The 11074-nt window shown below is 34.4% G+C and overlaps 1 pseudogene; it reads right to left on the reverse strand.

Annotated features, from left to right (window-relative positions):
• Nucleotides 1-5288: 5288 nt before the first annotated feature.
• LOC133191036 (E3 ubiquitin-protein ligase TRIM71-like) lies at nucleotides 5289-10836 on the reverse strand (annotated as a pseudogene).
• Nucleotides 10837-11074: the final 238 nt, after the last annotated feature.

Raw genomic sequence — 11074 nt, forward strand, 5'->3', positions numbered from 1 at the left:
TTGTCTCATTTGATTAAATGCACATTGAATGAATTAACAAGTTTTCTGCAAGCATTGTATATGCAATACTGAGTTCTTCTTCGATTATGGGCTGCAATTTATCAAAAACCATCAAGGCATAACCCAAATTTGAACTGGGATATGCAACTGCTCTCAAGAAGACTGACAAACCAGAAATCAGCTCAATAGATGTGTCCAGAAAACGAAGTGGGGCAGACTGATGGATATACAGATAGAAAGAAAACAGTCCCTTCAGGTCTTCCCATTAGGAGATTAAGGGTGTTTTAGGACCGTGAAAGAACAAGTCTTATGTACAGTTTCAATACAATTCTACCCTGTATTTTTCTAAAATGTGGAAGTGATGTAAGAAATCAAAATTCATTCTTTCTGAATCATTGAAATTCATGCAGTAAAAACATACAATATTTGTTTTTCCCATACGATCTCCTAAATGCTAATTGTGACGTCATGAACTGGTGCATTAAATTTCCCCGTATTTTCTTAAAAAGTTGCAGGAGACATCAATTTTCAGTGGAATTTTCTTTCAGATAATATAGAGTACATGCATCGCCCACAAAGATTTTGAGAAATGTGATTTTTCAAAGGATTTTACACAACATATCAAGATGGCGACAGCTGTGGACATTGTTTTCTTAGGGGAAATAACCCCTGAAATGGGTCATTTTGAGGCTTTTCTGTCTAAAACTTAGAAATATACCAAATTGATAATGTCATATTCTTTTAGATTGGTCCCCCTTCATGCAATATTCTTTCATGATTTATCACATCCATTTAAGCCAGTTTCATAACTTTTTGAAAACATTTAAGTTTAAGGGCACAATAAAGCCCAAACTGTGCCTTCTTCTTTACCTTAATTATAGTGTCTTGAGATTTTAGAGATAAATGTCTGCAAGGATAGCATTTTTAGCTCACCTGAGCTGAAAGCTCAGTTTTCTGATCACCCGTTGTCCGTCCGTCTGTAAACTTTTCACATTTTCAACTTCTTCTCAAGAACCACTGGGCCAATTTTAACCAAACTTGGTACAAAGTATCCTTGGATGAAGGGGAGTTTAAATTGTTAAAATAAAGGCCCAAGTCTCTTTACAAGGGGAGATAATCAAGAAAAGACAAAAATAGGGTGGGGTCATTAAAAAATCTTCTTCTCAAGAACCACTGGGCCAAAAAAGCTGAAACTTATGTGGAAGCATGTTGGGATAGTGTAGATTCTAAATTGTTAAAATCATGACCCCCGGGGGTAGGGCGGGGCCACAATAGGGAATCCAATTTTTACATGGAAATATATAGGAAAAATCTTTAAAAATCTTCTTCTCAAGAACCACTGGGCCAAAAAAGCTGAAACTTATGTGGAAGCATCCTGGGGTAGTGTAGATTCTAAATGTTTAAATCAGGACCTCGGGGGGTAGGGCGGGGCCACAATAGGTATTTCAAGGGGAAATCTGGTAAAGAACAGCATGGCCAAAGTTACTAGTACTCAGGTGAGCGAAGTGGCCCATGGGCCTCTTGTTTAATATCGGTGGCAAACTGTATGGCGTATCAGTTAATAGTGGTGAACAAAAGAGACCCAGAGGGTTGATTAATAGTGAAATGTTACAGCTGATGTTGAACAGGATGAAATTTCAATTAGTACAAATGAACTGTGAAGAGTATCAACGGAGGAGAATAGTACAGTACTGTATATCTATATATTATATGTTCATACCTATTGGGGTGAACTCTAAAGAGTTTCCGTTAATGATGGAGAACTGTACAGAGTACTTATTAATATTGGTGGAGTGTTTCTGATAAACTGAACCCATTTTCATTGCATTATAAATCATCTCGTATTAAGTACTTCAAGGTGAGAAATTTATTTAACGTAACACACAGAAGGTTTATATAGGCAATGCCTACTACCCAATCTATTTATGTGTTTGTTTGTTTGTTTGTTTTTTCACGTAATAAATATATGTTAAAATCTAATGAATGTAACAAAATTGTGGTTCTCTTTTTGGTGCTTTAATCATGACTGTAGACATTGAAGTTACGAAAGTTGATATGGAATGTTTTATTTAGAGATGTAGAAAAACAGAATAAGGATGCTGATTATTGGATATCACTAAAGATTTCTGTGTTCTGTGATACTCTGATTCTAGTATTAATTGTTAAATGTATTTATATCAAGGGTTACTTTGAAAAAAATTAGACTTGTGTACAAAAATGCTGAAATGTATATCTTTGTTATGGAAACAATGCAAGTGCCCATGGGTAACTAGAGGGCCATAAAAGATCCTGGTCATTTCCTTTGCTATTGCCTTATTGTTTTTATAATATTTTTAGCTCACCTGAGCCAAAGGCTCAAGTGAGCTTTTCTGATCAAATTTTGTTCAGGCATTTATCTGACTGTCCTTCTGTCCATCCATTTGTAAACCTTTTACATTTTCGACTTCTCAAGAACCACTGGACAAATTTCATCCGAACTTGCACCAATGTATCTTTGGCTGAAGGGAATTCACTTTTTGTTTTAAATGAAGGACTGCGACATTTTCCAAGCGGAGGGAATTAAGAAAGTGAAAATTTAATGTCATCTTTTAAAAATCTTCCTCTCGAAAAGAAATCCCCACTTGGTGTTAAAAGATGAAACTTTGGAGGAGGCATCCTCAGGTTGTGTAGATTCAAGTTTGTTGAAATCATGACCCGAAGGAGTAGGGTGGGGCCACAATAGGCAATCAAAGTTTTATACAGGAATACTTAGAGAAAAACCTACCGATGAAGAACAGTATGGGTACAGTGACTCAGGTGAGTGTTGTGTCCCATAGGCCACCTATTAAAAATAATATTTTTTAAAAAGTTTTGTCATTTCTGGTTTAATGTTCTTTAGAAGAAGCATTTTGAATGACCCCATCCTATTTTCACAATCTTTGTAATTTTTTTTTAATTAAACAAGCTTTGGAGGAACATGTCTTCCAGGAATCTATCAATGCATATATAAACCGGATACACTTTGATTGGGACTTAAAGTTCAGATTTCAATTGTTTTCAAGAAATGCAATTGATTTTCCTTTGCTAAGTGGCAAGATAACATTAGTGTGTATTCATACACTTATTTATAAATACTTTTCAATCAATGACTTTTACAGTTTAAGTACGACATTTATTACATTTCCATCAGTGAAATACTGTGATTTATTTATTGAATAAAAGTGATATTCTCTCATAGTGTGAAAGGATACCAGTGATATTCTGTCACAATGTGAAAGGATATCAAAGTAAGTAAAAAATAATTTTGGCCTGTCACAAGATAAAGATAGTAACTAAACCATCTTTATAGAGACTAAAACTGTCAATTTCTTCCCAAATATGTTGCTAAAATCCATGTTACAATATTTTCAATCTCACAACTGCTAAGCTGTATGACGTCTCAACCGCTCAATTATGACATCACAGTCTATGACACTGTGTTAAGAAAAGACAGAGGCAAAGAGAAATCAAAAAAAATGTAATAAACAGAAAATTCAATGTTTCTCAATTCAATGTGCAATTCATTGCTACTTGTAATTCTTCTATAAATATCATCATTTTCCTCTCTTTCTTGGTGATTTGGAAGAAGGAATACATATTTACCAACTGCAAGAGCCTCACATATTTACCAATTTTGACATTATTGCTATTTTCTGAAAAATAAAAAATAAGAGACAGATAGTGTATTTTTTAATGGGTTGACTATGTAAGAAGTCTTACATTTACCCAGTTTTTTGAAATGAAGAAAAAATATGATTTCAGCATATAAATTTAACTAAGATTGCACGTTATAGAAATAAAAAATAGTTTCATTTAAATTCTTAAATTATGACGTATCGTCTTATATTCATATAATTGCTTTCACTTAACATAACAGCAATTTGTAAACCTATAGGGTTTAGAGGATTTTTTTTATTGGCTTACACCTCAAGTAGGAAATCCTTTGTGGATAAAATGGAACTCATTCCTCTGCAAATTATTCTTCTCACTTTTTTATGATTCCTACAGGTACGGATCCAGGAATTTTTTTCCGGGTGGGGGTATGCACCACAGTCAAAAAAAAAAAATCCCAACCCAAACATTTCTTGACAAGCAAAAAAAAAAAAAAAAACTTTCATTCCCTTTCCAAACGTATTAAACCCAGAAATTGTGTTAACAAAAACAACAACAACAACAACAACAACAAAAAAACAACAACAACAAAAAAAAACCAACAAAAAAAAAACAAAACAAAACAAAAACAAAAACAAAAAAAAAAAAAACAAAAAAAAAAACGTAAATTCAATTTCCCAAACGTGAAAAACACCTGTTTCATGGTGGTGATGGTGGGGTCCAAATTTTCTAAAGGGCAGGGGTTCAAAAGTCATTTTTTTTATTTGCTTCATTATATACTATTACTAACTCTGCAAATTCCGGGGGGGGGGGGCGGACCCCCCTCCCCGACCTCTCCTCTAGATCCGCGCATGTTCTAGATTTCCAGACTTACAGGCTTGAGTTATTTTGTGCACAGTGAGATAATTTTTGTTGATCCTAATTACATATTAGATTACATTTCGGAGTCAAATTTATTTGAAAGTTGAGAAAAAATAATCCTAATTTTAGCTCAGATTTAACAATTTTTTTTTTTTATAATATCTGAAAATTACACCATAGACCCCAACTTACAAGTTTTTTTTTCTGAATTATATACAGTAACTCAAATGACTCTGCTGTAAATTCTGAAATTTCTTTACACTTAAAAAAAAATTATTGCTTGTCATTTTTTAAAGCCAAAAAATTATACTACGAGTGCAAAAAGTGCATAAATGATTATGTTAATAATTTGAAACTTTCTCCTTGACGGCTTTCAATGTGTCCATGTAACACAGAATAAGACTGTATTTGGTTCCATAATTTATTTGGGTGAAAAAGATTAGTGGAAAACAATGGTTAATTTCAGTGCAGAAAAGTCACATTTATTGCATCATAGCACTAAAAGAGGCATATTGACCCCCATTTTTTGTTTTTCATTTTTAATTAAGCTATGTGTACAGATAATAAAAATATTCTTTACATACAAAAAAATTCTTAAGACTTTAATTTGATTGCATCATCTAATCTCCTACAATACAATGACGAGTATATTTGATTCTTTGTTTATTCAAGTTGATCAAGTTTATCACAAACATTATAATAATAATTTCTCTTATTTTAATTCTTCTATAAAAGTTTAATCTTAGACATGAAGTGAACATGATTTGAAGTTGTAATGTGAATTCATGTGATAAACACATGCTAAGAAAATTCATAAGAAATAAATATTTGATGTTTATTTCATGTACTGTAAGACTTTCACTTCCCCTGAATTAAACAACCCTACCCACAACCTCCCCTCACTGTCCACACTCAGTCCTCTAGGACGCTCTAGTCCACAATTATCCACACATCTCAGGAACTGTCCATTCTGATCTAGGATGTGTAGACAGTTATTGAGTGAATCTGACACAATGATGTGACCCATGGAGTCTGTCACTATTTGGTTAGGACCAAATGATTCCTTTCCTCCTGGAGGTTTGTTGTTGTATCTGAATCTGACTTTTCCTGCCCTGTCCACCACTACCACTGCTCTAGCATTGATATCAGAGACCACTATGTCTCCATTGTTGTTCTCCACCACATACACTACATATACTCCTCCTTGATAGATTGGATCACCATGTTCATCTTTATCTATTTCCTGTATCACTCTCTGTCCCTGATAACGGACTATTTTATAATGACTACCATCAGTAGTATCCATACTAACTAGGATGTCCCCTGACCTGGTACAACACAGTCCTGATGGATACCAGCCCCTTGGTGTGGTGATCAGTGTCTCTGTCTTCCCATCTCTGACAATGTTCACAGTTCTATTGTGACCATCACTGTATATCAGTTCTCCCTGTCTGGTCACCGTAATGTCAGCAGGGAATGGCTTACATGTACTGGTGATAGTGTCTTGTACAGCTCCATGTATGTCCACACAGGTTATCATTTTGTCTGTTCCACTAATCCAAGCTTTATCTGATCCTACACAGGCTACTTTGAATAAGTTTGTAACATTTGTTGGAATGTTTGCAATCACTTTAGCTTCTTCTAATAATTCCTTAACAGATGAAAAGGAGACTTCATCTGTCAGACTGGATAGTGATGTCCGTGTCAGTGTAGCCTTGTATTCTCCTAATTCTATGCTGAGTTCTCTCCCTTGGACTGTGTTTGTTTGAAGAGACGGCAATAGTAAATCTGGTATTTGTGGAACATTCCTGTATTCCTTCAGTTTAGATTGGTAGTTGTTGACATCAGATCCTTTGTTGGACTTCAGAATTTCTTTGTTTTCTTGAACAGTTTGGATCATACTGGAATTTTGACTTCTGAGTTTGGACTGGCATGATTTTAGAGTTGTAATATGATGATCTCTGAGTGACTGAATCAGTGATTCCATTTTGTTAAAAATGTTGTCCACCTCTAGGTGCTATTGTTTTCTATGACCATTGGTCTGTTTCTGTAAATCTGCATAATGGGCCATGGATTTTGAAATTTTGTTTTCAGTGGCTACGTCCTGTGCTGTGTTCTTTGGAATAATGCCTTCAATTTCTTCAGTTTCTCTTTTAATTTTTTCTCTCTTGGCAGCAATGATGTCTGCCATGTCCTCAAAAACATGACCTTTATGTTGACCAATAAGACATTTGATGCAGACTGGGACATCACACTGTTGACAGTGGACCTCACATCTCTGGTGGGAATGAGATGTACACTGAGGGAACACAAGCTGTACTGTACGCTTTGTGAAAGGAACAATGTCATGCTTCATGGACTTGAGGCTGTTGACATGTTTGTTGATGCAGTCTTCACACAGACCGACTTGGCAGCTGTTACAGAATTGCTGGACAGGTTTGACACAAAGGTCACAGGTTACGAGTTCCTGTGCCTGGGTGGTGGCAGTGGCCATTCCTATTTCTACAATGAAGCCATACCTGCAAAAAATTAACTTGACAATTAAAATAAAATATACTATTTCTTTTAAAAAGTATTGAATATAAACATGTTTTCCCCCCTAAATTTAAGGGAGGCCTAATAATGGTTTTCTCCTTAATTAAAAAGATATAAAATAAAATAGACAAAAAGGTGAAATCCTGTTTTTTTTGGTAGACACAGCCTATTAATTAGCACAAAACAATCATTAAATTTTTTGGCATTATTTTTACAAATGAAGCTTTTCAAATATTGACTTTTTGATTAAACATTGAAAATTTTGCTTAGTTTCTTAAGTAAATATGTTACATTCACAAATACTACACTGAGATTACAGTTGGAAAATACAGAACAATCATTTGGAGCTTATTTTGTTTGAATCATAGGGGCCTGCTTCCGATGTGTAGAAATATTTATTTAAAAATCATATGTCAACTAATTTTGTAGTATTTAATTTTTAATTTGGGCTGTAGATATCAGCCTGGATAGCTCATTAGTTATAGCACCTGACTATATAGTGATACAGGGGTCCCGGGTTCGATTCCCCATCCAGCTACACATTTTCTCCTTTCCTGTTACAGATTTAGTGCTTTTGTAACGTGGAATTTTGACCTGGGTTGAAAACTGACCCTGGGGTCTTTTTTCAACGTTGAATATTGAGACCATCAGCGTTGAATTCAAATCCTAGCCTGAGCCGGATTGTTGAATTTTGATCATAAAACTGGGTCAAAATTCAAAAGCATAAAAACACATATAAAATAAATTGACCTTTACAATTATGATTATTCATTCAAAAATTACACGAGTGTATATAACATAATTAAACATATGTATATATAGATAACTATATTTCACCATGTCCGTAGGAATCAGGTGAGGGAAAGGGGGGGGGGCACGGGGTGACTGTTTCCCTTTATACATGTGATCATATACTATATAAAAAGACACAAAGTTAAACAATGTCACTATGTTGACCTTCTTTGTGTCTTTTTTGCTTGTCAATGAAAATTTGTTCAATTGCCCCCCCCCCCCCCCCCCAAAGAACAAGCAAGCAAAAACTAAAACTGAATTTTCTTCCTACTGAGCTGTTCACTGAATATATTTTTATTCTTTAGAGTAACATGAATACTGATGCATATTCAATTCGAAATGGTCAATTTACGCTAAACATGTAGCACTTAAGAAAGAAAGGTCTAAGGTTTTCTAAAGATCTATCAAATTTTTTTTTTTTCACTTTTTCTAAACTGTGCAAAGAAGGCTTTAATATGCAATCCTGTACTATTTTTCACTTATATACTATAGTGAACGTTTTGAATATTATCGCCACAGGCAATACTAGTATTTTTATATACCCATGGAGGGACAATCTACAAAACTTAACAAAAATGGGGAAATACATGTATCTTCAGATTCGTACTTAGTGATGACTATATCCAACTTGAAAATTGAGAGTTACTTTAATGTTACACAACAGCTTTAGCCCTTGTATATTATTAAAACTCTCCATCCCTAATTCACCCCCCCCCCCCCCCCCCCCCCGTAATAAAAAATGTGACACCTTATTTCCTTTGTATCATTATTCAATAATTTCAACCCTTTCTCATTTATTTTTCATTAATTCATTATACAAATTTCTGACCTCCTATGACAGCCAAAACATATGAAATGAATTCGGAAATGACAATGGCATATGGTCTTATTAAAATACTATAGATCTGAAATTTGGTAATCTTTCTCTATGAAATGAAATAACTGAAAAGAAGAAGTATCTGACTTTCCAGTTTCCACTATAGTTTATAAGTTGAACTGACTGAATTTTCTTTACAAAACATACTGGCATACGTAGTTTTCATCCAAAATGAAATAGGTGAAAATAACAAACAGTGAATGATCTCAAAATCTCAAATACAATACAAATTTGTGAACAGTACATAAAACGTGGACCCCTGGAAACTCCAGAGATTGAATCAGATGCCTAAGAGGAGTAAGCATCCCCTGTTGACACACCCGCCTTGAGCTCTATACCTTAAGCAAGTAGACGGAGTAATTTAGTATAAAACAAGGGCCTCACAATGGGTATGAAAAACGTTAGCAGTAATATAATTGAGTGATTTATGTAGATTGTAGATGTAAACTATGACATTATAACGCCCATATAAAATTTTCGAAATGCTGACTTTAAACGAGGTTGTTGAAATCCCTGTAACATCTACTTTTTGCCAGTACCCTCCCTCTCAGAGCATGATGTTGCGTACCGAATACATCTGGATACAAACACCATAATTAGGTGATAGTGGAAAAATACTAAATAAAATAAGAAAAGTTGACTTTTCCAACACTTAATACAACCAGTCCCCTTGTTAAATAAAAAAAAAAACAGTCTATCTGGCATCATAGACAACTGCTTCTTTAATAAAAATGGAGTGAGCAAATTCTTCCTATCTTCTCATTATCATCTACAAATTTACTTTGCGAAAACCATTGTGATTCAACACACGTACATGTACTCTGGAGCTAATATTAAAAAGATGTCCGAGTTCCTCATTGACAACCTGCAATCTGTTGAAATCCCCATGGATCTAATACAGGGATAGACATTAACTTTCAGATTCACTTGCCCTTCGGGTAAGTGATGTCAAACTTTGACTTGTCCGAATGCAAAACTTGGTTGCCCAAAATTAGGAAAAACTTAAGAAAATTATTTATTACTTTAAACAGTGCATTATTTTGTGTATACCCATTTTTAAAATTCACAAGAGGCCCAAGGGCCTTAACGGTCACCTGAGTATAATGCAACGATTCAGAAATTAAAACAAAATAAGCCGATAAAGCTATGTTGCCCAAAAGCATGAGAAATAGGATGGTCAGTGATTTTTTTAATTGTGATTTTCAGAGATAACTGTGAAAGAAGATGGTTGCTACAAAACATACATCTTGATCAACTGTACTTATATTCTGCGAGTGAATAAATAATCTAATTTTCTAATAGGAAGTTAACAAACTTGTTAGTCTAGATGTAGAGTGTATTCACTACGAAAGAAAACAATAACGAATCCGATTTTTAATAGCTGCAGATCTGTAGCTCGCTGGTCTGAAAAAAATTGGGATGGATGAACAGAGAAGCTCTCTGGTCGTCCATCCCAATTATTTCAGATAGTGAGCTACAGATCTGCAGCTAGATTTTTAGATGAACTGTATAATCCAGAAACACTAGCAAGGAATTCTGAATGCAAAAACATTGGCAGCCAGGTACGAGGCGGAAATCATGTATTCAATTCATTGTTTTATTTTTAAATTTTTGTTAACTAAACATGTACATTATGAGAAAGATTCACTTGCACGATCGGACAAGAACGTCAACAGTTTCACTTGCTCGAACTGAGAATTTAGTTAATACAAATAATTTGTTAAAACAAATTAATAATTTGTTTAAACAAATTTAAAAAAAAAGATACTGCTGCGGCCCTAATACGCTTCCGTAAAAACTAAATCGGAGAAAATGCGCAGAATTTCTTGGGATGAAAAGTTACTGAATTTATTGTACATAGTTGCATTTAATGTACGTTTATATTGATTTTTTTTAAAAAAAAAAATTCAAATAATCTTTTTTTTTGCACTGTAATACTATTTCCTTTTGGGATATAATATCCCAGACAGGCCCGAATACCTCTAAACAGGCTATTACAATTGGTGCCAATCTGTTTAAGATAGTAATTGGGGTTCGGGTTGAGAAAGAAAGAGAGAGATACCCATACAACAATGAATTAGACGCTGTTGCTATTAATGAACGTCATGAATACGTACTTATCCTTTTGGGTGTTTCTGTTGAAGTATCTTACAACTTTTGGTTTGTTTTTTTTTCTTCCTGGTAGGTTGTCACGTGACAGGTGTAGGTGTTTACTCTTTCTACAGAAGCCCATCGGTGCCCACTTATAAGCAGGGTGTTGCTAAAACGCGGAACGGAAAACGTAACGGAACGGAACGGAGAACGGAAAATTTGATGTCAAGTTTTTCACTGTGCACATATAATAATTCAGACATAGAAAGCAATATTCTTTATCTAATA

The sequence above is a fragment of the Saccostrea echinata genome, unplaced genomic scaffold (genome assembly GCF_033153115.1).
Source record: "Saccostrea echinata isolate AGI-Se365-2 ecotype Australia unplaced genomic scaffold, CSIRO_AGI_Sech_v1 ptg000023l, whole genome shotgun sequence".
Taxonomy (NCBI): domain Eukaryota; kingdom Metazoa; phylum Mollusca; class Bivalvia; order Ostreida; family Ostreidae; genus Saccostrea; species Saccostrea echinata.